This window comes from Sesamum indicum, linkage group LG11 (genome assembly GCF_026168435.1).
Source record: "Sesamum indicum cultivar Baizhima isolate 11 linkage group LG11, ASM2616843v1, whole genome shotgun sequence".
Taxonomy (NCBI): domain Eukaryota; kingdom Viridiplantae; phylum Streptophyta; class Magnoliopsida; order Lamiales; family Pedaliaceae; genus Sesamum; species Sesamum indicum.
In genome coordinates this window covers 7,310,169-7,336,562 of record NC_142667.1, presented here as the reverse complement: position 1 = coordinate 7,336,562, position 26,394 = coordinate 7,310,169, and the positions used below count along the sequence as shown (strand labels likewise).

Below are 26,394 nucleotides of genomic sequence, written 5' to 3'. Positions count from 1 at the left end.
TTTAAATGCACTCTAGTAATTCATTAACAATATTTTTGTTAGACGTTCTATGCAAGGTGATAAATTTAAATACATTACTGAAATAATGTATTATATGAATTAACCGCGTAGTATTGACATATTATTTTGTGTTTTTAAAATTTTCTAATTATTCCAATGATGTAGAAAAATATTAGGTACAAAATATTAAGTGGTTAAAATGAAATATATTTGTATTTAAAAATCAAATACAAACCTTTAACATGTAAATCAACCCTCCAATGCATCCTTCAATTTTTATAATTTTTAAGATCCACAAAATCCAGTATTAACTAATTAAAATTTATAACTACATATTGCAATGGTACGAAAAATATATTTTGGATTAATACAGAGTAGTGTTCAATTAAACTACGACACAATTCACATAAGTCATTGAATGATAAAAGACGCACAAAATCATGTTCCCGTTAACTTTGTAATTAACATATGACAACAATTGACTGGTTCATATATTCTACAACAATACCGCTATTACTTAAGGACCATCACGTTGCCGTGGTGGAATTCCTTGTGGTCGTCGTGAGCGTGCTGTACTGTCCCCCTCACTATGCGAATGGCCTCCACGGTCGGATTGCACGCCAAAGCAACAAATGTAATCTGTCCATGATCTAATCCCGCCAACTCCACAACCCATGTCCAGACTTCAACGTAGAGCTAATGAAATATTGCGCGCCAATCGTGGGCCACCATCCCCACGAGCTACCTGTTCCACTACATCCCAATTGGTAATATGGGTATGCATTTGGTTCGTTGTTACAGTGGATCCCGAGACTATGCACCTTTGTTGGACCAAGCGGCAGTCTAATTGGGCCCCATATCTCGAGCATGCTGGGGTAATGGCAGTGTCGTCTGGCCAACGGGTAAATCTACAACAGGTTCATATTGACAACTAATCATTAAAAAATAAGTATTAATTTGGAAATGGCAGTTGTTAGGTTGCAATGATTGAATTAAAGCGATAGCATGTCATACCCGTGTCGTATGTGGTCAAAGCTCGTCAAGAAAATCCATACAAAATATTTCAATGTCATAATAAATCCCTGATATCTGGGTGATTTCGTGGAACTGATGAAAACGCTCCTTCAATTCATAAAATTTCTGAGGGACTTGATCTTGTGTGTAATGATACCTAAAATGCCGTCGTAATGCACGAACCAACTGAGACATGTGTGCCTCCGCACGATGATCATCTCTCATGGGGACCCGGGTGTTGTCGTCAACGATCATCCACATTAACTGCTGCTCAACGTTTAATGTCCAATACTCCTCCTGTGGAAAGCCAGCCCGAACCAAGTATCTGCGATATGCCATGCCTGCAAAATAGATACTCATACCATTGTGAAAAATTATGTTAACAAGAATAATTATGTAAGAAACATCGTTGGTTTGGTTTATGCTTAGGTTTGCAACATCTAATCTAAGAGTATAAAATATAAAACATCTATACACTGAGCTGATACCATAATTAAATTTTTACGAATATCTAAATTATATGTTGAACACATTTAAAGGTAGTACACTGGGCTGAATGTAACGACCCTAACAAATTTTGACTCATAATCCTCATTTGGTACTTGTTACACACTAGTCAAAAGTTGCACACTAACATTACATCCGGATGTAATTACTTTATGTTTATCAATGCCTACGTTGGATTATAAGATGCCCACATCTGCATCGCTATGTTATCACGAAATATGCGTTGTGCTTCTAATTCAGTTACGGAAGGATGTCGTCTATGGTAAAATGCATCCACATCAGGAGGAATTTTATCTTTTGGTTCGTTGAAAATGATGTTATCTGATTGAACCTACGGATGAAGTTGTGAAGTGTACAACAAACGATAGCTAAATCCACTTGGTGCTGAAGAAGTTAGCTTGGCATCCCGACTGCAATATTGGAAACCGCTTCTTCAGTACTCCAGAGCAACGCTCAATTACATTTCGCAAACGAGAATGGGCATGGTTAAATAGGTCCTGTGGGGTACGGTATCGGCGACCATGACCCCTATACTCGGCTAGGTGGTATCTAGTATCTCGGTAAGGCACAAGAAAATATTGGTAGTTTGTAAATCCAGCATCCACTAGATAATACTTGCCTGCAGTACTTCATAAATCAACATCATAATTGATAATATAAGAATTGCTAGTCCCCCGTTCATGGTGTATAATGGAATTGTATTAACTAGTTTACTCACCATATGGAGAAAAAGGGAAAGTTGGGTCCTGTGATATAGCATGGTTCAAGACACGGGCATTAGCCGCACTCCCTTCCTATCCAACATACACGTACGTAAAATTCATATCAAAGTCACAGATAGCCAAAATGTTCTGTGCTAGTCGCCCTTTACGAGATCAATATCGATTCTGATCTATCTACGGGACCCATGCAGGTACCAAAGTACCGTCCATCGCTCCGACACAATCCTATGGTTCGTTTAACAAAATGTTAAAGTATGAATGGAGATTAGTTATATGGATGAATTGCCAAGTAAAGAGCCAACAATGCAAGGCGGACTCTAGTAGACCCATAATGATACAACTTGTACCTTAAAGTACGGGTAGAAATCTAGATTGCTAGCCACTCTTGGATGAGTGTCATTAAAATTGGGGCGAGTGATTAGTTCGGGTGCCAAAGCACACAATGCGGAAAGCACCCGGTGGAATTTACGGTGAATAGTCACAAGTGAGTGTTGGAATCACTCCATATTATCGCGTTGTCGTTTATGCATGCCGACCATCTGCATGAAGAGTGCAACCTCCTCAATGGAGCTAACTATTGAGGTCTGACCATGAGGCAACAATCCCCTAGAAGTTAACGCATCAACTAATGCATAGAAACATGCTTCTGTCATGTTAATATTATCGTAAAACCTGCCAGTGTATGGGGTTCTCATTATCTCGGCTACCCATCCTTCGCCTTGCAGTGCACTAGTGTTATGAGGTACAGTCTCTCTAAACAACTCCGGGCATATCAAATCTTTAAAAGCATAAAACTCTTCAGGAACAGCAGATTCATTGCTGCCTGGAGTCCCGGGTGTCCCCGGGCTGTCACTGGAAGAATTTGTGTACCCAGCAGCTCTATCACTCGCACTCGCCATGGTTCTGCAATTGAAATTTTAAAAAATAACAACAATATGGGATCTCGAGTTGAGATAATAAGCATCAACAATCATAATAAACTGGCGAATAATTTAAAGTAACAGAGTACGGATGTTTAGGCCCATGGCGATTGCGACAACATACCAATTAAGGACAACATAGCCGGCCGAGATGACAACACACAAATTAAACACAAATACCTATTTAACCCATGGTCGTCCGAGATGACAAGCATGAGTTACTTTCCCAATGAGTACAACCAACGGAATTTGTTCTCATCATCTAAACAGAGGAAGATCGTTCGAGTGCTATGACTATGAAAATGCTCTAATGCTGTGGTGAGGATTATGTCAGGGAGATCCTTAAACTTTGTAAACTCATCTACGCAACGCTCGATAGCCTCCGTAGCTTTCTGACCGATTCGGTCAATCTTTCCCTGCAGTGACTCTTGCAACTTGTCCGGTGTCTCACACTTCTTGTTGTGCAATTTGCTCATCCCGCGCCTTGTTGGGCGCTTGCTATTAGATGGTGATGTAAAGCTTTGTGCTCCCGGAGTAGGAAAGTATCCACCAGGTGTCGGCATCGACTGTGTGTCGGAGAATGCTGTATCTTCATAGTCCTCCCGCGAACGACGATTGCCTGAATTCTCACCCGTCATATGATGGTCGTCCCCGATAGATACGGTCTGGGCTGCTCAGGTTGGTTGTGCGGAGGACCGTGCAATGCCTTCTGTTGCGGTGTTCCTTGCGAACATTTGGGTGCACAGGTCAAAGTCCGATATCCCATGTTCAATTATTTTTTTATACTCAAAATTTTTCTACATTAGGCAGTTATTAGGCAATTTATGTACGTCGCAAATGTGTAATATTTCTTTACTAGAGGTCAAACAAGATGTTAGGTGTGGTACGCATTATATGTAAATTTAAGATAGAAAAAGTTAGTACCCGACAGAGCTCCTCCGAACGTCCAAACTCATCTGTAACAGTGTTCCGATCATAGTCCCACCCCCACCTAGTTCCACTGTTCACAAGGTCATTCAACAGGCGCCATGCACGACGCATCCTGTTCAACTTACCCTTAAGTTGTTCCGGGGTAAACACATAGCTTGGGCTGAATGCTGAATTCATCCTATCGGTTATACGAGCCCAGACAGAGGGTGAAAAAGTTTATGACTGTAGACGGTGGCTTACAAACTCGTCGTGCATATTAATTCAAATTTATTGTCTAATTCATGATATCAGAATTTGTTTTATATGCTTATATTTTTAAAATTCAATCATGATAACTCTATGTAAACAGTTTTAATATTTAAAAAGGAAATAGAAAATAACACTTAACAATTTTACTAGGCAAAATATATTAATATGAATCTTGAATTGATCTCACATAAATATGCTTTACTTAAATAATTGATCATATTTTGATAAAAAATCATCCTTCAGACATTGATTTCAAGCAATTCATTGAAAGAAGGTACTTGTCCATTTTATAAATGTTTAAAACATCACATAAGATAACGTTAAGTATATGATATATATATATATTCTTTTAAAAAAAGTCCTTATAAGTTAAAAAGATATGCGATAATATTTGCTTATATCATTTTACACAAACAATTTAAGAATTTAGTTTTAAAATAAATTTTCATTTATTATAAACATTAAAAAATAATTTATAAGAATTTTTAGATATAATTAGTCACAATCTCTAAATTTTACTGGCTATGGAAAGTTAAATTGTTAAATTACCATTTAACAATTGATCTCATATTTAAAATGAGGAGGTTAATGAGTGTCAGTAATTAATTAGCAAATAAGACTGAGCATGCCTTTTGTACTTGTTCTAAAAGAGATTGTCCCCTGCATGTGGGCTGACCTTGTTCTCTATATTTCCGATCCTCCAAGTAAAATAAATAAAATTTACTTACTTTTCTCCTTAACAAAACAGAAATTCAAAGAGGAAAAACCCAATTACTAGATACATGTGTATATTATTTTCAAAAATTGGTCTATTTAAAAATTGATCTATTTAAAAATTAGAAATTAAGAATTTATAAAAAAAACCATACAGGTAGGATGAAAGAAAATAAAAAATTGTAAAATAAATAATTCACTTAGTTCATAAAAAAAATTTATAACAAAATAAAAAATAAATTTTGACCATTCATAAGGATTTTAAGAGAAATGATCTTATGGGAGAAGAAAAAAAATCATATTCTATAACATATAGAATAGCTTATGCCCTTTCCAATACGCATCATTCTAATTTATTTATAAGAAATAGTATATTGAGATTCCTAAAATTTTCAAGGAATTTGTTAAGGCAATGACACCATATCCAATTAGGATAGTAAGGATAAGTGGTATTGTTATTGTAATTAAGTATCATTCAGTTTCAGATTGAACACTTAGACTAGAATTGAGTTTATTAGCAGGATGTCCTATCTACAAAATAGGATTATAGGCTATAAATGGAAGGAGAAAATTTGTTAAAAGTTTTAATTCCTCAGTTAAATAGGATTGATAATGTAAAACTCAAATCCCCTGAAGGCTTGAAACAAATTCAAGTTATATTTAATATTATTGAGAAAGAAAATTATTTTTCTTGTGATTACTTATATCGTTTGCAGCAACCTATTGTTGGTAAGTATAAAAGATGCTGGAAATAGCAGGTCATGAGATAATGGTTGTAGGTATTGCAGGACAAGAAAATGAGAGTATGACTTTAGGGTTAAATTTCCTCGAAGATAATAAACCATGGGAAGAAAAGGTAACAGTATAGAATTTAGTCTTGTTGGTGTTACCATAAAGATTGAATGACCAGTCAGTTTTCTATATACATATCCGTAAGTATGTTATACGAGCAATATAAGTCAGAATATTTTGCAACTTATATTGATTTAGGATCAGATATTTATACAACAAAACCTAAAGTTTTCCCTAGAGAAGCTATGGAAACCTTACTTGGTATTGCAGGAAGGGATTCTCAACACTGAATAAGGGGATACGAGAAGCCAAACTCATGATTGGTAAGAGCATTCAGAACATCTTGGTTCAGGGTAAAAATACCTCCTATCTACTTTCATGATACATGTGCATATCTTTTGCTAGGAAATAGTTTTATCAAAACATTTGCAAAATACGTACAGGATAACAACAACAATCTGTCGAACTGTACTAACCGTGGTAGTGAGATACAGGTTTTCAACAGGATAATACCCATATATTTTTGCAGTAAACAAGGTGACTACGATGATGCCAAATTAACTCATCCGACAATGTAGGATAAGAGAAAATTTGATAAAGCTCTTTTGTCTTTCAGGCAACAAGGTCTCAATGATAGTGATAGTTTCTACGAGGCTTCTGAAGAAGAAATCAGGGCCCTCAAGAGGTCGCCAAACATAAGCAAAGTGAGCAAGCTCTCTTGAGAACATCAAGAGACATATACAGAGAAATTTCAGTGAAATCCTCTGGCATGGTGGGATAGAAACATGATTGAAGCTACTCTAAAGGTTAAAGAAGAATACAAATATGAGGTGTTTAGTATAAGTCTATTCAAATGACAATGGAAGTTAAGAAGGATATGCAGAAAATCATCAAGGAGCAAAACAAGTTGAACCTCATTGAGCTTGGAGTCTCTACTTACAGAAACATTGATTTTCTGGTAAGAAATCATGGTGCGATAAAAAGAGGTAAACCTAAGCTGGTAATTAACTCTTAAGGTATTAATAGAATATTATAGTTTGATGGTTATTACATTCCTAGTAGAGAGAACCTAATTGATAGCATTAAAGGACCAAAAGTGTTTTCTAAATTTTATCGCAAATCTGGAATTTATCGTATTAAGATGGAGAATGAATTCAAGAAACTTACTGCATTCTCCACATCCCAAGAAGAATATATCTAGAATGTGTTTCCTATGGGACTACCTAATGCACTCCAGATATTTCAAAAGAAAATGGGTAAATTTTTTTAAGACTCTTGAATTTATGTTGTCTAGATATATGTTGTTGTGCACTGTGTAATTATTTCGTAAATAATTATATGCTATACATATATATATATATATATATAAATGAAAATGTATCTAGATACATTCCACTCATCTATAAGGTAATCCCTCCATTTATATGGTATGTCACATAGAGAGGGTTCTAATTATGCCCAAACTTGCACTTTCCAAAATGCAATTTCTTAGTCAACTCTCCTTCCATCAATTGGCTAATGGGCCCCCAATGAATTTTAATTAAATTTAATTTAATAAAAATTTAATTAAATTAAGCTCAATATGTATTTAATCCAATTAAATACATAAGCTCAAAATATCTTAATTAATTCATAAATTTAATGTATTAATTAATTAAGATGAACGCAATTAAATAATTCAATTAATTTAATCTTAGGCTATCCATCCAATGGATCACCCCACGTGTAAATAATTCAATTGTTTAGACCTTATGAAATTAATTCATTTTTCTTCCTTGGTGATTTGTGTGTGACTTTTTAGATTCACCTTTCACGTAGACTTGGGGTAGTGTTCAACACTACCAATTAATTAAATTCAATCTAATTTATCATTCTTGATCAACCATTGATCAAGACAGCCCGCTACCATGGGTGGCCGTTTAGGAACAGTCTATGGAACTAGAGATAGGTGAATATCCGTATGAACGTTTAGGCTCCCAAGTCCATATGGGTACGGTCCTTCCATATACCGTCTCCCGACTTTAGTTTAGGACATTGAATTTGGTTTCGGCTCCCATTCTGGACTAGGCATATATTTTTTTAATACTTGAGACCGTGTTACGCTTAATTGCTTGACATAAAAAACCCTTTCCTAATCGACCAACCATTGTGGCCACAGGTTTATAAATCATTAATGAGTCTCCAAGTGCATAGGAGATACCTCTGTCACATACTGATCGGGAATGAATCCTCTTCTTGGAACCCATCCTCCTCGCTACACATTTTGACTGCACTGGACAAAGCTTATAATCATCATGTCTATGACAGAATCACCTTATACAGATCCATGATACAGTCAACGTGTGTACATGACTGCCATAGTTTCTCAAGTTTGAGGACTATTGCATAGACGTCTAACGTCTATTTCTGATGAAACACGACACTCATTCAATATATGCAGTACTTAGTGCAAGTCTCAACAAGACTCCCAATGCCCAGTCTCGAGATCCTCGACTTGAAATATTTTAGAACTAGCCTCGAAGTTGGTTTCATAATCGCAATCCAATGCGCAGCCCAAGTACATGGGTTATCAAAAATGATCTGTGAACATCTATTATGATGTCAAAGCACTGCTTAACGTATTTGGAAAGCACAACAGATACATGTACCAAAGATAAATACTTATATTCATCATGGCAATATTACTTGAATAAAGATCGCTTGAATAGTTTCTATAATCGTCAATCCAATTGGCTTTTTGATTGCCTATTCCAACATGTGCGAGGTCCTGTCCTACTGATGTCGGGCCTAGTTCATTTTACGAGAGGGCCACCTATGATTTTGTATCTAGGCTGTTAAATCATTTTTGTGATGTAGAACGCACTGTTGACCAGCCATTGTGAAATGGTTGCACCCAATCTATATTGACAATGGTTGCTGATTCGGTGACTATTAGGGGCGGGGGGCAATTTTTCTAAGTGAACATATGATCAAATATTTCAATGGGCTAATAATATATTGCCCCGTGATCACACCTTGCCCCTCGATTATTATAGTATGAAGAAGTTGAAAAGAGACTTGGGCTTCCTATTGCCAAGATAGATGCATGTAAGAATGGTTGCATGTTGTACTAGAAGGACGACATTGTATGGATTACTGCAATTTTTGTGGAGAAGCTCGATAGAAGTCGAACAAGGAGTGAAATCCTAACCGCAAAAGGACCCCGTATGCCGTTCTTAGGTACTTGCCACCTACCTCTCAACTGCAGAGGTTGTATGCTTCAGAAGCGATTGCTGAGCACATGACGTGGCATGCCAACCATCAAACAGAGGAGGGATCTATGTGTCATCGTCCGATGAAGAAGCATGGAAGCATTTCGACCGGACATATCCTACTGGATTTATGTACAGATGGGTTCGCATCGCATGGGCAGTACGGTCAAACCTATTCATGTTGGCCCGTTATACTTACACCGTACAATCTCTCACTAGGAATGTGCATGAGTTCTAAATATATGTTCTTGACGATGGTGATCCTTTGGCCCAATCAGAAATGTCTAATTGCTGTTTACCTGGGGCTGTTGATCAAGGAGTTGCAGAATGTATGACAAGTGGGTGTATTAACGTACGACAATGCAAATAATTCATTCATGATGCTCTCCACATTGATATGGACCGTGAACGACCTACCACTTATAGTATGGCATGGATGGAGTATCGCTGGTGTTATCGCATGTCCAGTTTGTATGAATGACAACGGGCATTCTATTTGCAGAATAGTAGGAGATGCACTAATGAATTTAGTGATGTTAGTCGTAAATTTACCAATTCACAATCTATGGATATGCACTTGAAGTTACAATGATTAAGAGACACCTCATTAGAATTCTCATTATCATTAACATTCGAGAGAACAATCAAATTCTTACGATATGCCCACGTGCACCCCTTTATTATGAGATCTATGTTTAGGATAAGATAAAGTTTCAAGAGTAATCTATCCTCATCCATAACTTTGAAATTCATAACTTTGAAGGATGATAACAAGTTAGCTCGGAGAGCCTCTGCATGATGGCAATAAGGAACTTGACAACTTCTCTATAAGAAGACCAATAAGTATGTGGGATAGGAGATTCAGTTTAGATGAAATACGTAGTCAGGGATCATAGGAAATATTGTCACCCTGATACACAAAATCTTCTAGATATTTGCATACTTTAGATAGGTGACCAAGGCAACCGCATATATAACAAAAGTTTTGGAAACCTTTTATAAGTCAAGGAGATAAGTTGCTTGTCACCCACCATTATTCGAAGTTTCAGTGCCCAAAGAAGAGGTTTAGTGATATCTAGAGTGAGACTGATGCAAAGAGAAAAACCGCAAACCTCCCCTTTAATGTCAAGATCAACTTCTTTAAACTTGCCGAGTTCGTTACCAATGAATTGTGCGATGTTATTCATCATTTTACCAATTGGCAGTCTATGGATATGCACATGAAATCACATTGGTTAAGAGACACTTGATCCAGATTCTCATTATCGTTAACTTTGGTGAGAATAATGAAATTCTTAACACATCCCACGAGCAACCCTCTAGTATGCAATCTATGTTTAGGATCTTACGATCTAATGCATAATATATGATTTAATTAGAAGTCATAATTTAGTATTCTAGTCAGTAGTTGAGTCAGTCAATAATTTGTTGTTGAGACTTCTAGTCTTATGGTTTTGTTAGTAATTGTCTTACTTTTAGGAAAGTTTTATTGGTAGTGGAATTTGTTTCATTATCTACATATCTTAGTTACATTTCTCCTTTGGTTTAAGACTTTCCAGCTGAATAAAATGGTAAGTATCAACCATCAATAATTAATGCTATTTCTTCATTTGCTTGTTAGTTTTCAAGTCCTTTCTTCTCAACATCTAGTATCATAGCCTCGACTGAGACCTGTAACCAATTTCTTTTGTGATAGCAAGCAATTCAAATGGTGTGAACATCTCCCGAACTACGATTCCAAATTTTCAAGGCAACAATTACAATGTTTGGAGCACAAAAATGAAAACTCTCTTTATCTATCAAGATCTTTTGGAGTTAGTAGAGAAAGGCTACACCGGAGAAGGTATAGCGGCTGAGGTTTGAAGGATGCCAAAGCTCTTTTCTTCATCCAACAAACTATAGACGATGCCGTGTTCTGCTCTTCAATTTTAGCGGCAGCAAAATAAAAGGAAGTATGGGATGCACTAAGGAACAGGTATCAGGGCACGACAAAGTTGCTTACTAGCGTTAATACTTCGAAGACAGTTTAAAAGCTTTCGAATGAAAAAAGTGGAGTCTGTACATGACGAGTCTAACAACCTTATGGTCATAGTTGACCAAATGAGGAAGTATGCGAGAAAATTACAGATTAAATGGTGTTTGAAAAGTTATTGAGAATTCTAACGAGCAACTATGAATCCACTATTGCTGCCATAGAAGAGTAAAAACACTTGACAACCATGACCATTGATGAACTTTTAGGCTCTCTGCAATCCCATGAAGAGACATAAAAGCTATGAGGACAACTCTACCGGCAATGCACTTTAGGCCAAGCTAAAATTCACAAAAAAGACAAATGTTGGGCATGAGATAACTATAGTTGTGGAGGTCCGTATCGAGGTAGAAGGGATGAGAAAGGATACAGAGGAAGTGGATGATCAGGCGACAAACAACAACATTTAAATGATGATGGCTAAAAAAATCATCAGAAACTTGGTTATATAGGAAGATATTGTCGTACAAAACAAAATGATGAAAAATAAGTGAATTTTGTCGAGGATAAAGATGAAACTGAAAGTCTATTTCTTAGTTGTATATGGATATAGGCAGTAGTAGTCACATGACTGCAAATTCAGAGGTCTTTATTAGCTTGGATAGGTCGGCTAAAAAAGGCATAAAGATGGCTGATGGAACGATTCGTAATCCAGAGGAAAAGGGAGTGATAAAGCTAAACTCTAGAGAAGGTAGCTGTTAAATGTAATTTGACATTTCCAATACGTTGGTCAATAGTCATATTAATATTTTTTGAAAAATGCATTAGACGAAACTTAATATTGGCAAAAACTTATTAGATAATTATTAGGCCAGTTTGAAAGTCTAAGTTTGTGCATCTATAAATTCCTATGTGTAGTTGGAAGTTTGCAAGACAAGAAAAATTGCATAGAAATTTAATCTTAAGTCTGTATTCCTCTACTCCTCGCCTCTCTTGCTCTCCTAACAAAGTGGCATCAGAGCCACTTTAAAAAAAATGACGAATAATGGAGTAGGTTCTTTTCAATTTCCTCTTCTCAAAAAAGAAAATTATGAAACGTGGTGCCTATGAATGAGAGCAGTACTTGGCTCCCAAGATGTGTGGGAAATTCTAGAGAATGGCTATGAAAATCATCAAAATGAAGCAGCGTTATCTCAAATGGAGAAGGATAGTTTGTCAAAAACAAAGAAAAAGGATTAACAAGCTTTAACCCTCATCCATCAATGTTTGAAAGAACCTTGGCAGATTTTGGCGAAATCTCTCCAAGGTGTTGATAAAGTAAAGAAAGTCCGACTTCAATCACTAAGAGGTGAGTTTGAAGCTTTGTGAATGAATGAATCCGAAGCGATTTCGGATCAGTGTACGAGGGTAAAGGCTGTTGTGAATCAGCTAAAGAGATATAGGGATAAAATCGATGACGTACGTGTCGTCGAGAAGATACTTCATTCTTTGATTGCGAAGTTTGATTATATTGTGTGTGTCATTGAAGAAAGAAATAATTTGGATGTAATGACCATTGAAGAATTAGAGGGATTTCTACAAGCCCATGAAGAAAAAATCAAAAGAAGACAAGACGAGCCTTTGGAGCAAGTTTACAAATTTGATGCTACTTTAAAAAAGGATGGAGAGAATAAAAGTTATTTTAAAGGATGTGGACGAGGACACGAATGAGAAAAAGTATATGCGAGAGGCCAAAGTGGACATGGAAGGGGAATTGGAAACAATTCCAACAATGAAGAAAAATGTCAACCACCATAAAGAGGCCGTGGAAGAACAAGGGGAAGAGGACAAGGTTATTTTCAAAAGTCAAATAAAAGAAGGTATGACAAATCTAATATGGAATGCTACAAGTGTCATAGACTTGATCATTTTGCTTGGAATTGCCAAGATGTGACTAAAGATGTGAAGAAAATCAAATCTTGTTGACGATAATCAAGAAATTGAAGAGTAAACATTGTTGATAACAATCAAAGAAGAAGAAAAAGACAACAAGAATTTGTGGTACTTGGATAATGGTGCGAGCAATCACATGTGTGGAAACAGAGATCAATTTGTGGAACTTGATGAGAAGGTGCGAGGTAATGTTTTCTTTGGAGATTCATCAAATATTTACATTGAAGGGAAAGGAATAATTCTCATTACTGCCAAGGATGGTAATCATAAACTGATCTCTAATTTTTACTACATGCCTAAATTGAAGAGTAATATTTTGGGTTTGGGGAAATTTCTTGAAAATGGATATGAAACTCTCGTAAAGAATAATTATCTTTGGTTGTGAGATCAAAATGCTAAGTTGCTTGCAAAGGTGGTGATGTCAAAAAATAGAATGTTCAAGTTAGACATAAAAACTATTGAAGCAAAGTGTTTGAAGGTTCATGTGCCAGATGTGGCGTGGCAATGGCACAAGAGATATGGGCATCTAGAATTTTGGTACACTACGAGAAATTGGAGAGAAGATGGTGTACAGGATACACTCAATCAACCATCCCAATCACTTGTGCGAAGCATGTCTAGTTGGAAAACACATAAGGAAGAGTTTTTCTAATGAAACAACATAGAGAGCAGCTAAGCCACTTGAACTTGTGCATACGGACGTGTGTGGAACAATTAATCCGTCTTCACTTGGTAAGAGTAAATATTTTAAACTCTTTATTTATGATTTTAGTAGAAAGACATGGATTTACTTTTGAAGCAAAAATCAGAAGCTTTTGCTACTTTTAAAAAATTCAAATCACTTTCGGAGAAAGAAAGTGACTATGAAATCAAAGCCTTGAGATCAGATCGTGGAGGCGAGTTCAGTTCGAAGGAATTCAATCACTTTTGTGCAACTAATGGGATCCTTCGTCCCATGACGGTTCCTGGATTGCCCCAACAAAATGGCGTAGCTGAGAGAAAAAACATAATCATAATCATTCTTAATATGGAACTGAGTATGCTAAAAGAAAAACAAATGCCAAAAGAGTTTTAGGCTGAAGCAATGTCATATGTGGTCTATTTGACAAACCACTCTCTAACATTTAATGTCAGAAATCAAACTCCTCAAGAAACATAGAATGGGAGGAAGCGTGAATGTCAGCCATTTGTGAGTCTTTGGAAGCGTCGCTTATGCTCATGTCCCACACCAAGAACAATCGAATCTTGATGATCGAAATGTGAAGCATATGTTTGTTGGATATGAATATCATTCCTAGGGATATAATTTGTTCAATCTAAGTAATGGTAAAGTGGTAGTAAGCCGTGACGTTGAGTTCGATGAAGAAGGCATGTGGAATTGGAAAGCTAAAGAGGAAAAATCTAATCATTTTCTTCCTTATTTTGGAGAAAAACAAGATGACATGCAATTTGATCAAAATGCTACACCAGCCCCTTCTCAACCTCCATCTCCTGCTCTTCAAGAAAGTTCGAGTAGAGCCCTCTAAAATTAAGAAGTTTTGATGATATATATGAGATAATGATGCATTGTACTGCCTTTTTGCAGATAGTAAGCGTTTAACTTTTGATGACGCTATGCAGGATAAAAGATCGAGAAAAGCCATGGATAAAGAGATCAAGACCATCTAGAAGAATAATACCTGGGAATTATCATCTCTTCCGAAGGATCATAAAACAATTGGAGTGAAGTGGGTGTACAAGGTAAAGAAAAATGTACAAGGTATGGTAGAAAAATATAAAGCAAGACTTGTGGTAAAAGGCTACGAGTAATAGCATGGAGTTCATTACGATGAAGTCTTTGCACCTGTTGCCCGAACAGAGACCATTTGTTTACTCATTGCATTGGCAGCTCAAATCAAGTGGAACATCTATCAACTAGATGTCAAATCCTCCTTTTTGAATAGATACCTTGAAGGAGAGGTGTATGTCGAGCAGCCTTTGGGGTATGAGATTGATGGACATGAAGATAAAGTCTTGAAACAGAAGAAAGGTTTTTATGGTTTAAAACAAGCCCTAAGAGCATGGAATACTCGCATCGACAAGTACTTTCAAGAACACGGGTTTGTTTGTTTCCTTAATGAATATGCACTTTATATCAAACTTCATGATAATGGTGATATTTTACTCATGTGTCTTTATGTTGATGATCTACTTTTCACCGGCAACAATCCAAGTTTGCTTGAAAATTCAAGAAAGAAATGTCTCTTGAGTTTGACTTGACTAATCTAGGCCTCATGTCATAATCTTTGGGCTTAGGGGTGAAAAAAATGAAGGAAGGTATATTTCTTTCTCAAACAGGATATGCAAAAGAAGTTTTAAATAAGTTTAATACACTTGACTGCAATCTCGTGAATACACCTATCGAGAGAGGTTTGACGTTATCCAAGTTTGGAGATGAAGAAAAGGTGAATCTGATTTTATTCAAAGTCTTGTGGGAAGTTTGAGATATTTGACATGTACAAGACCAGATATTCTTTTTGCTGTTGGGGTAATAAGTCGTTTTAATGGAAGCTCCTACTCCTAGCCATAAGAAAGCTGCTAAAATGATTCTTCGCTACCTAATGATAGGAAAAGTACAACAGGTTTTGTATTTTTCCTGGGTGATTGTGCTATCTCATGGTGTTCAAAGAAGCAACCTATAGTGACTTTGTCAACTTGTGAGTTTGAATATGTGGCTGCAACTTCTTGCACCTGCCATGCTGTTTGGCTTAGAAAACTATTGAAAGAGCTTCACCTATCTGAGGAAAAGGTGATAGAAATTTGCATTGACAACAATCAGTACAAGCACTTACTAAAAATTCAGTATTCCGTGACCGAAGCAAGCACATAGATACAAGGTATCATTATATTAGAGAATGCATCGGGAATAATATAGTAGAGCTCAAATATGTGAAGATCCAATATCAAATTGCAGACATTTTCACGAACCCATTGAAGGTTGAGGATTTTCGAAGGTTGAGAGCATGTCTAGGAATAAAGCAGAAAATTTCAAATTAAGGGGGGCTATTGTTAAATGTAATTTGACATTTCCAATAGGTTGGTCTGACATTTCCAATAGGTTGGTCAATATTCATACTTAATATGTTTTGAAAAATGTATTAGACGAAACTTAATATTAGCACAAAATTATGAGATAATTATTAGACTAGTTTGAAAATCTAAGTTTGTGCATCTATAAATACCTATGTGTAGTTGGGATTTTACAAAACAAGAAAAAGAAATTCCATAGAAATTCAATCTTAAGTTTATCTTCCTATACTCCTCGTCTCTCTTCCTCTCTTGACAGTATCAAAGATATTATTTATATTTTGGATTTAGACTACAACTTGTAGAGTGTCGGGCAATTCTCAAGAGAAGATTGCTCGTTGCACTTTGAAGACTTCTCTTATGCGTTCTTCGCTGATAAAACAAAGAAGAACATGCTGCTCAAACTTCCCATGTCAAGGAATAACATGTTTCCACTTGTTATTAATGATGAAAAGAAGGCATTCACAACCTTATTGGAAGACGAAAATTGGTTGTGGAATCATAGGTATGGGCATCTCAAGTATGAAAGTTTGAGTTTATTATCTAGTCAAAAATTGGTGGATAGGTTACCTATGATAAGGTATATGAAAGAATCGGTATGGTTCGAGAATGCGGCAGAAGCGTGAAATAAAAAAATAATTTAAAAACGGTTCAAAGGGGTATTCATATTGAAATTCACGGGCTTTCGGTGTTTGTCAAAAGTATAATATTAAACAAATAAATATGCTAGACAAGTGGCTAGAAGATGAAACAAAAAGTATAGAAACTAAATATAAAACTTTACCTTTTGTTTTTATAGTTGAGCAGCAACATACGTTGCTCGCTTTACGTTCTCCCGTTCACTTTAGGATCCAAATTAGAACCTGTCTAATTTGTCCACACCACACTAAGTAATATATATAGTTCTTTTTCTATTACTAGATAGAATAAAGAACAAGAAGAAAAAATAACTCCAGACTAACACTATTAATTAGTGCTTTTGGAATATTTTATATTCTAAATTGAATCCAATTCAATATAGAACAAATAGGAGAACATTTTTGGAGAGAAAAAAGATCAAATTTAGTGGCTTAGGTGCTGGTTATACATTATATGTGTGTAGTTTTGTATATTATATACAATTGAATTCAAAATTCAGTAACTACTAAGTTTGCCTCGAAGGCAACCTATAGACACACATGCACATAACCTCCAATCATGATGAAATAACCACTCGATTATGTTCATCATAGTGAGAATTTCAACTCTTTCTTAACTTGCTCCAACCTCCCTCAAATGGGCTTTATTTTATAAAATTTAATAGCCCAACCAAAGTTCATTAGACGATAATTAATTTTAACCCCACAAAGTCCAAAGACTCAATTAATCCAATTAAATAAATTTAAACTCAAACACTAATTAATTGATCAAATCAATTAATTAAGCCAAACTTAATAAATAAATTCAATTAATTTAAAGGTGTTAAGCCTAAAATTAATTAATTCTCGAGCCATTCATAAAATTAGAGAAATGATCTAATTATTTTTATATTCTCGTTGAATTAATTTAATCCAATCAAATTAATTCATTTTTTCTCGAATTCCAAATTAATTCCACCAATTCTATAGTGATTTGTGTGTGACTCTTTAGAGTTCACCCTCAGCTAGACTTGGGCACTGTGTCCAACACAAAAAATTAATTATATCTAATTTAATTATGTATTTCCAATTAATCACTAATAGAAAACGTCCGTTACCATGGATAGTCGTCTAGCAACAGTCCATGGCACTAGAAACTAGGTGAATGTTGGGGTGAACATTTATGCTCTCGAGTTCCATACAGATACGGTCCTTCCGTCGACCGTCTCCCGGCCTCAGTATAGGTCATGGAATTGGGCGTCGGTTTTCATCTTGGACCAGACCATTATGCTGAGTACTTGAGATGCGTTTACACTATTGATCGACAAAGGAAATCATTTCCTATTCGACCAATCGCCATAGCCATAGACATAGAGAGCCTAACCCATCTCAAAGCGCATAGGAGATATATCCATCATATACTGATAGGGGATAGATTCTATCTTGAAATCCACCGTCCTCAATACATAATCCGACTACATTGGAAAAAGCTTATAATAACCACATTGAAGACACAGTCGTCTCTCGCCAGATCCAAGATATAGCCATTTTATGCATGCGACTGTCATTATTCCTCAAGTCCAAGGACTAATCTTGTACTATCGGAGTCGGGAATTCAAGTCATATCGACCAAGCCTCCAAGGCTTCCATATGATGGTTCCCGCGAGTCAGTTCAATCAGTTAACAACCTTGTTAATCCACTAAAATTGCATAGGCATCCCATGTCTGTCACTGATGAAACACGACACTCATCCAAAAAATTCAATACTTAGTGCAAGTCTTTATAGGACTTTTGATGCCGAATCTCAAAGTCCTCGACTTGGAACGTTGCAGACCAACCCTCAGAAGTTGATTTCATAGCTGCCATCCAATGCGCAACCCAATTGCATGGGTTATTCAATTGGTCTGTGGGCATTTGTCGTGACGTTAAAATATCGTTCAAAATATAAATAGTAAGCACAACAAACATATGGTGCCACAAATGAATGCTTACTACGTTTATTAAGATAATATCACATTCATAAAGATTGCTAAATGGTTCCAAAACCGCCAATCCAATTGGCTTTCTTGTCACCATTTCTAACAATCTCCCACTTGACCTAAAACCAATCGCCCATATCCCTCAGACTTATCTGAGTGAGCAATCTGCGTTACCTGCTCGGTCTCACGTGTCTATCATATTTTTGGCCGAAATGACGCGGTCCAATCGCACGTCACCTATTCTTATGAAATTTATCAATTTATCAAAATAAATAGATATTTCTTTGTAATAAAAATAAAAATTATGAAATTTTGAAGTAATCAATATATTATTGAAAATTTATAGTAAACGGATCAAATAAAATTTCATCAACTAAATGTATAAAAATATCCTAAAGCATAAGCTTACAACTTGAATGGAGCTTAAGTATTTAAACTGTGTATAAATCGCAAAATACAAGCAACTAATAATAAATTGATTTCAAAAGTGAACCGAATATGCTGTTAGTGTATATGCAATCCCGGGTGCCACTCGACCACCCACATGAAAAATAACCAATAAACGATTGCATAAGTAAAATAAAAAACTGCATACTATTCCAAACAATGTAAACTTGATCACACATTCATAATATGCAAACAGCATAATGTCATGATACTGCCTACTATATGTAAACCACAAGCAATATGTGAACACAACATTAGAGCTATGACAACATATGATAACTATATATACCGTTGTTGTATACCTTGTATCCTGAAATCTACTTTGATACTCAGACATGAGCGACAAATTGGCTACGCATATATGAATTAACCCAACATAAACAAAATCCACAAACCATTTGCAGTGATATCATTTTTATAAAAAAATCATGCTATATCAATTCCAAAGGAACTTCTCTACACTTTAGACTAAGTTTAAACAAATTCCAGATTAAGCCATATCTCAGAAGCAAATTACGGTGTAATATTATTAACCCAATTGAATTCATACACATATAACAAAGATCCACAAAACAAAAAAAGAAAAAGAAAAACGGTTGTTAACATATATTATGTGTGTGGCATGATGAAGTGTTTAAACAATAGGATCAGAATATAATATTGAGTATCGTGATTAATGAGCAAAATTCATATACATACCTTAATCAAAAAAATAGTAAAGGCAAATGTTAGTGGATGACAGAACTTCACCAACAACGAAAACCTCCAATCAGTTAAGGTTGTAAACAACTGCGACACAATGCTTTACTCCCAACAAAATAAATAAATGGACTACTTATACGATGTTCGCAAATTAAAAGAAGAATGGAAGTGCAAAATTCAGCTAAAGTTACAAAAAACTATGTATAGAGGAAGGAGTACAGTCTCTACCATTACTGCTTCACGGGCCAAATGGTGATAGATTTTAGAAGTACAAATCCATAAGAAATGTACACTATAGGAGCACTATTGTACTCATAACATCTGACAAAAGAATAAAAATATACAAAATAAGGCTGATAAAATGTCCGTCAAAGGTTGCATGTGAACAGAAAGAACACATGGTCGGTTGCAACAATAATGTTAGTGAAACAGTTGCATTCAATAATTGAATCCAAGCCATTTAAAGAAAATCACCAAAAAAAAATTGAAATAAAAAAGCACTCGAAGATACATAGAAAATCACCCAACCTTTTATCGGCAACTCACAATCGGGAACTAACAATATGGCTGGAAGAGCATTAGTTGATGTGGTATCCAAAACCGTGTCTGCACATAGGAGTAATAGAAAGAAATAACCAAAAAAAAAAAAAAAGAAAAGAAAAGGTTTGCCTTTCTTCTGTTTCAGATACTATCTATTGATCTTAAATCCTTCATAGGTATAGGTAAACTGACTTCAGCACTTCAGACTGTAAAAGGTTCTTTGTTTTTGAAGAGTTTAGTCAGAGACCATGCTATGTATACACCAAACAGTTGCGTTAAAAATTGAATGGTGGTGAGATAAATGTTGTGGCATCATGGGTCTGAAAGGTGGTAGACAGTTGGTTATCTTATATGCATTGATGATTTGGAGTTGGTCCGATTTAATAGTTAAATGCTGGACCACCTAAAAAGTAATTTCTTATTGCGCTATTCATCTTTCCTTTTGCATCTAACAGTCCTTCCCCCCTTCTTTTCCTTTTTTTCTTATTTTTTTGGGTTTGAAGAACTTTCAGAAAATTTAAGATGATTGTTATCATTTTAAACATTGAAATCATAAGGAGCATCTTTTCTCGTCAAAAAATATTTTTATCTTTAGTATTTGCCTGAGGCGCTTATACTGTGAATTTTGCTTTTGGGTGAGCCAAAAATTATACAACCATATCTAACTATAACAACAATTAGAGTTTGTCAACAGTAATGCTAAGAAATAAAGTGGAAGCATAAAAGAATCGGAATATAATCAAAGAGGCTGAGGAAGCCAGATATTGGGGGGGGGGGGGGAGGAGGGGCGAAGCACACAGCCTCATCACTGAGAACCCACCACAAGTTGCACCAAGAAACCATGGCAACCAAGGCACAAACCCACTTCTCAAAACCTCTTGGTTTCCTTCGTTAGTTTCTCATTCTTAGCTCTCTTATTTTCGGTTCAAAAGTGGGTGATTTATACTGATGAAGTGATGAAGATTTGGGCGATGGTGAAGGTTTCCAAGACATTGAGAATGGGAGAAAATAAAGAACAAGAGAGAGAAGAGAGAAGAGAGAAGAGAGAGAGTCGGCCGAGAAAGAGGAGAGAGAGTGCAACAAAACAAATGAGAATTGAGGGGAATTTCAGGGGCTTTTAATTGAGACCAGGTCGGGTCATGGGTGGTGAGCTCAGTCAGGTTATGATCCATCAGATGGTGGGTTGAGCCTACCAATAAAAATTGATACTGGGCCAAAAAATTCAACAAATTCCCCCTTGGACCAGGACCCAAAAAGGGAACCTAGTCCAAGAAACAATCTAGCTATCATCATCGCCAGTTTTACCTGCAAAATAAAGCTGTTAGTAACAGTATTCGACTTATGGTATTTCAAGCACAAAAACAGAGCACACAACATAATTAATATTTGCACACAGCAAACACCAAGCAGATAGCGCCGCTATAAACCCTTAGCCACCAAGGCTAAATCAAACAGCCACTTAGGCTAATCCACGCAGCCATATAGGCTAAAACCGCCACCAAGGCAATGTCACAAAGACACACAACCATATAGGTTCAACTAACCACTTAGACACATTCATACAGCCAGTAAGACTCAATTAAACATCCACATAAGCTTACATTCAAAAATATTTAGCCACCTAGGCTAATGATACAAAGGGTCAAAAAACACTTAGGAGCACTATTATACACTAAGTATACACATGAACAAAGCATTCACAAAGGACCATCCTTAATGCATTAAGCATTAATATTACAGAAAAAATGCACATAGCGATCATATGCATAAAGCCAATAATATTCTTCAATAATAATGCACTTAGCGTAAAATTGCACATAATATTCACAAAGTGAACAAATTATGGATTGATGCAAAATCAATAAAAGTTTTAGATTTTGAAAGGATCCCGATCAAGCTCAACTAGATACCCGCAACCCCAAGGATTCAGCCAAGTGAGTGGTCTGACGGAGAGATTGGGGAATGAGCCAATAGTAATATTTATAGGAAATGTTATCGCACAAGAATAGATAAAGAACAACAGATATTATTGCACGAAAACATTAAGAAAACAACAGCATTTTTCAGCAACGAATTATTGGCAAAAACAGAAATTTCAGCAGCAATTAACACCCAAAAACAACAAATTTCAGCAGCAAATTTCGCCCTAAAATAGCAGAAATTTTTGCCCAAAAACAGTAAATTTTTCAGCAATGTATCAACAAAATAGAACCAAATTTATCATAACAATAATATCACCAAGCGAGAAAAATGAGAGATATTACCATAGGATTCTTCGAGACAGAGCCCATGGCTCTGATACCACTGTTGGGATTTCATCCCAAAGTGATGAGCCCAAAAATTATACAACCACATTTAACTATAACCACAATCAGAGTTGATCAACAATAATACTAAGAAATAAAGCGGAAACGTGAAAGTACCGTAACATAATCAAAGAGGCTCAGAGAGCTAGATCAGGGGGGGGGGGGGGAAGCATACAGCCCCATCACTGAGAATCCACCACCAAGGCAAAAACCCACTTCTCAGAAACTCTCGGTTTCCTTTGTTAGTTTCTCATTCTTGGATCTCTTATTTTCAATCCAAAAGGGGGTGATTTATACTGATGAAGTGATGAAGATTTGGGAGGCGGCCAAGGTTTCCAAGGCATTGAGAATGGTAGAAAATAAAGAACAAGAGAGAGAAAAGAGAAGGGAGAGAGTCGGCCGAGAAAGAAGAGAGTGAGAGTGCAGCAAAACAAAATGAGGATGGAGGAAAATTTTAGGGGCTTTTAATTGAGACTGGGTCGGGTCATGGGTAGTGAGTTGGGTCGGGTTTTTGGGCAATCACATGGTGGGTTGGGCCTACCAATAAAAATTGGTCTTGGGCCAAAAAGTCCAACAACTTTCATACTATTAGAAGCAGAATATATAAATATTATAGGTGTTTCTTGGACACAATAATGGTTTATATTAGTAAATTGCAGATATTGACTACTACTGTAGGGTGTTGCCAAGTAACCTCAGCCTATCATCTTTCCAACCTTTCTCTTAAAATATAGGATAAATTACAACTCGAGATTGGCATAATTATGAATACCTTCTCATTATTGGAAAAATTACTAATACCTCAATGATTTTAACTGCAGTCTAAAAATTAGTCTAGTTCATTAGGTTTTCATCTATTTTTTATGCTGAACTGACCAAAATACCCTTGTGGATTAAAAATTATAATTTTATTTATTTTTAAATTTTTTTATTCTTTTATGGACTAAGTGGATAATTTTTTTTCTAATTTTTAAAATTTTTTCATCCATCACAGTCAATTTTTTATAATTTTTTTTAATTTTTAAAAAAATAAAAAATATAGTAAGGTCCAAGAATTATATAATTTCATCAACCATTTGGGAAGTATTTGTAATTTTTCATACAAAAAGAGGTATTCATAATTATGCCAAACCTCATAAAAGAGTGTTGCAATTTACCCGGCCCTAAAATATACTTGAAATTGCAAGTGACTTTTGCATACATTAAAGACCCGAGCCTGTGAAGTTGAATTTGGGAGTGTGCATATCAGATGGAGGTGATTCTTTATGTGCTTGGTTTAGTTATATGGTGAACTAAAAATTCTTCATCAATTCCAATTTTTTAGCTGCATAAATGTATTATTTTTTATTTCACATAAAATCTGATTCATCCTATAGATTATAAATGTATTAATAATATAAATATATATATATATATATTATCCCTGTTTTAATTCTGATATGTAATGTTGCTATTTTGTTAACCTAGTGTATATTTTTTCATTATTTAATTGGTATCAAGTTACATAAATTTAGATATTCGATTTTCATACTGTAAGTCATACGCAAATAGCACCATATTCAAACTTTAAGAGCAATCTGCATTGCGAATCTTCAAATTGTAATATTCATGCAACTAATTAACCAAGAAAGAAAAATTCTAAAAGTCGAGGGATAATATGCATGTGTCTGTCTTTTACCGGTAAAATAAATAAATATATGGGATAAATACCATATAAGTTTAATTAGATCTAACTAAATCGTACGTCCCCTATAGTTTGTAATCCATCCTAAATGGGTTTGATTATATTTATTTCTTATTAAAATTAAAAAAAATAAATAATATTATTTAAAATAAATTTTATTAAATAACATTTCAAAAATAGTATTATTTCTGATAATATTTTAAGATAATAATATATTTTAAATTCCTTAAAGAATATATTTTTAATAATACTATGCAATTAAACAAAGCATAAATTTTCACATCTAGTATTAAAGAAAGCAAAATTCAGCATGTGATTAAACAGCAGCCCCCAAGTGGTGTTGTTCTCCAATGCCTTCCTTTTGACATCCATTGCAAGGCACCATGCCACACTTTGAACAGCTTCATCCATTGCAATTTGCAGTAGTTGGCATCTTTCTGTCTAGTCATAAATATCTCTTAGTAATCTTCATTTATTCTGAGCAGTGTGCTAGAGGTAGAGGAACTTGCTGATGCTGAACTTAATGAACTAAGAACCGAATCAGGTGCGGAAAGATATGAATTTTCGCCATCTTCAGTCCCATTTCCTTCCATTGTTTTGTGGTTGGTGAACTCATCATCCTCCCGAATGGTTGCTTCGTTTATCTACGTTTCATTCCCGTTCCATGTACTTTTGTCATCAAACACCACATCTCAACTTATTAGCAATTTATTTGTTTTAGGATTATAAAATCGGTAGCCTTATGTTTCCAAGCTATAGCCCACAAATATACATTTCAAACTATTTTCAGCAAGTTTACTCCTCTTTTGAGATGGAATAAGGACATGTGCAACACAACTAATAATTTTGAAGGACATGGTCGCTATGACTTGAATTCCCAACTCCAGTAGTACATAATTAGAAAGTGGACTTGAGAAATTATGGCAGTCGCATGCACATGATGGCTATACCTTGAATTTGACGAGAGATGACTTTGTCTTCGATGTGGTCATTATAAGCCTTTTCTAGTGTAGTTGGATTATGTATTGAAGATGGTGGATTTCAAGATAGAATCTGTTCCCTAACATTAAATGATGGATATATATCCTATGCGCTTTGAGATGGTTTAGACTCTCTAAGTCTATGGCCATAGCAATTGGTCGAATAGGAAATGATTTCCTTTGTCGATCAATAGAGTAAACGCTTCTCAAGTACTTAGTATAGTTGCCTGGTCCAGGATGGAAATCGATGCCCTATTTCATGCCCTAGACTAAGGCCGGGAGATGGTCGACGGAAGGACCGTACCTGTATGAAACTCGAGAGCCTAAATGTTCACGCCAACATTCACCTAGTCTCTAGTGCCATGGACCATTGATAAACAACCACCCATTGTAATGGACATTTCTAATTAATGTTTAATTAAAAATAATTAATTTAATTTAATTTAGTTAATTATTTGTGTTGGACATAATGCCCAAGTCTAACTGAGTGTGAACCTAAAGAGTCACACACAAATCACTATGGAATTGATAAAATTAATCTGAAATTAATTTGAGAAGAAACGAATTAATTTAATTGAATTAAATTAATTCAAGGAGAATATATAAATGATTAGATCAATTATTTAATTTGATGGATGGCACGAGAATTAATTAACTGAATTAATTAATTTTGAGCTTAACACCTCTAAATGAATTGGATTAATTTATTAAGTTTGGCTTAGTTAATTAATTGGATCAATTAATTAGTTTTTGGGCTTATATTCATTCAATTGGATTAAATGAATCTTTGGACTTTGTTGGGCTAAAATTAATTTAATTAATTATCGTCCAATGCACTTCGGTTGGGCTTGATTTAATTTGATTAAATAAAGCCCAGTGCATATTTGAAGTCCAGGCCTATTTGAGGGAGGTTGGAGCAAGTTAAGGAGTTGAAACTCCTCACCATGATGAACATAATGGAGTAGTTATTTCGTTATGGTTGGAGGTTATATTCATGTATGTGTATAGGTTGTCTCGGAGGCGAACTTGGTAGTTATTGAATTTTGAATTCAATTGTATGTAATATACA

The 26,394-nt window shown here is 35.4% G+C and overlaps 1 long non-coding RNA gene across 1 annotated transcript; it reads right to left on the bottom strand.

The window, feature by feature from the left end:
- Nucleotides 1–373: 373 nt before the first annotated feature.
- Nucleotides 374–23,076, bottom strand: LOC148785061 (uncharacterized). Its single transcript, XR_016062821.1, has 4 exons — nucleotides 22,779–23,076; nucleotides 20,344–21,660; nucleotides 1,015–1,355; nucleotides 374–908 (listed from the first exon to the last, which is right to left on the bottom strand). It is a non-coding gene; the product is annotated as an uncharacterized LOC148785061 (long non-coding RNA).
- Between the last annotated feature and the right edge of the window lie 3,318 nt (nucleotides 23,077–26,394).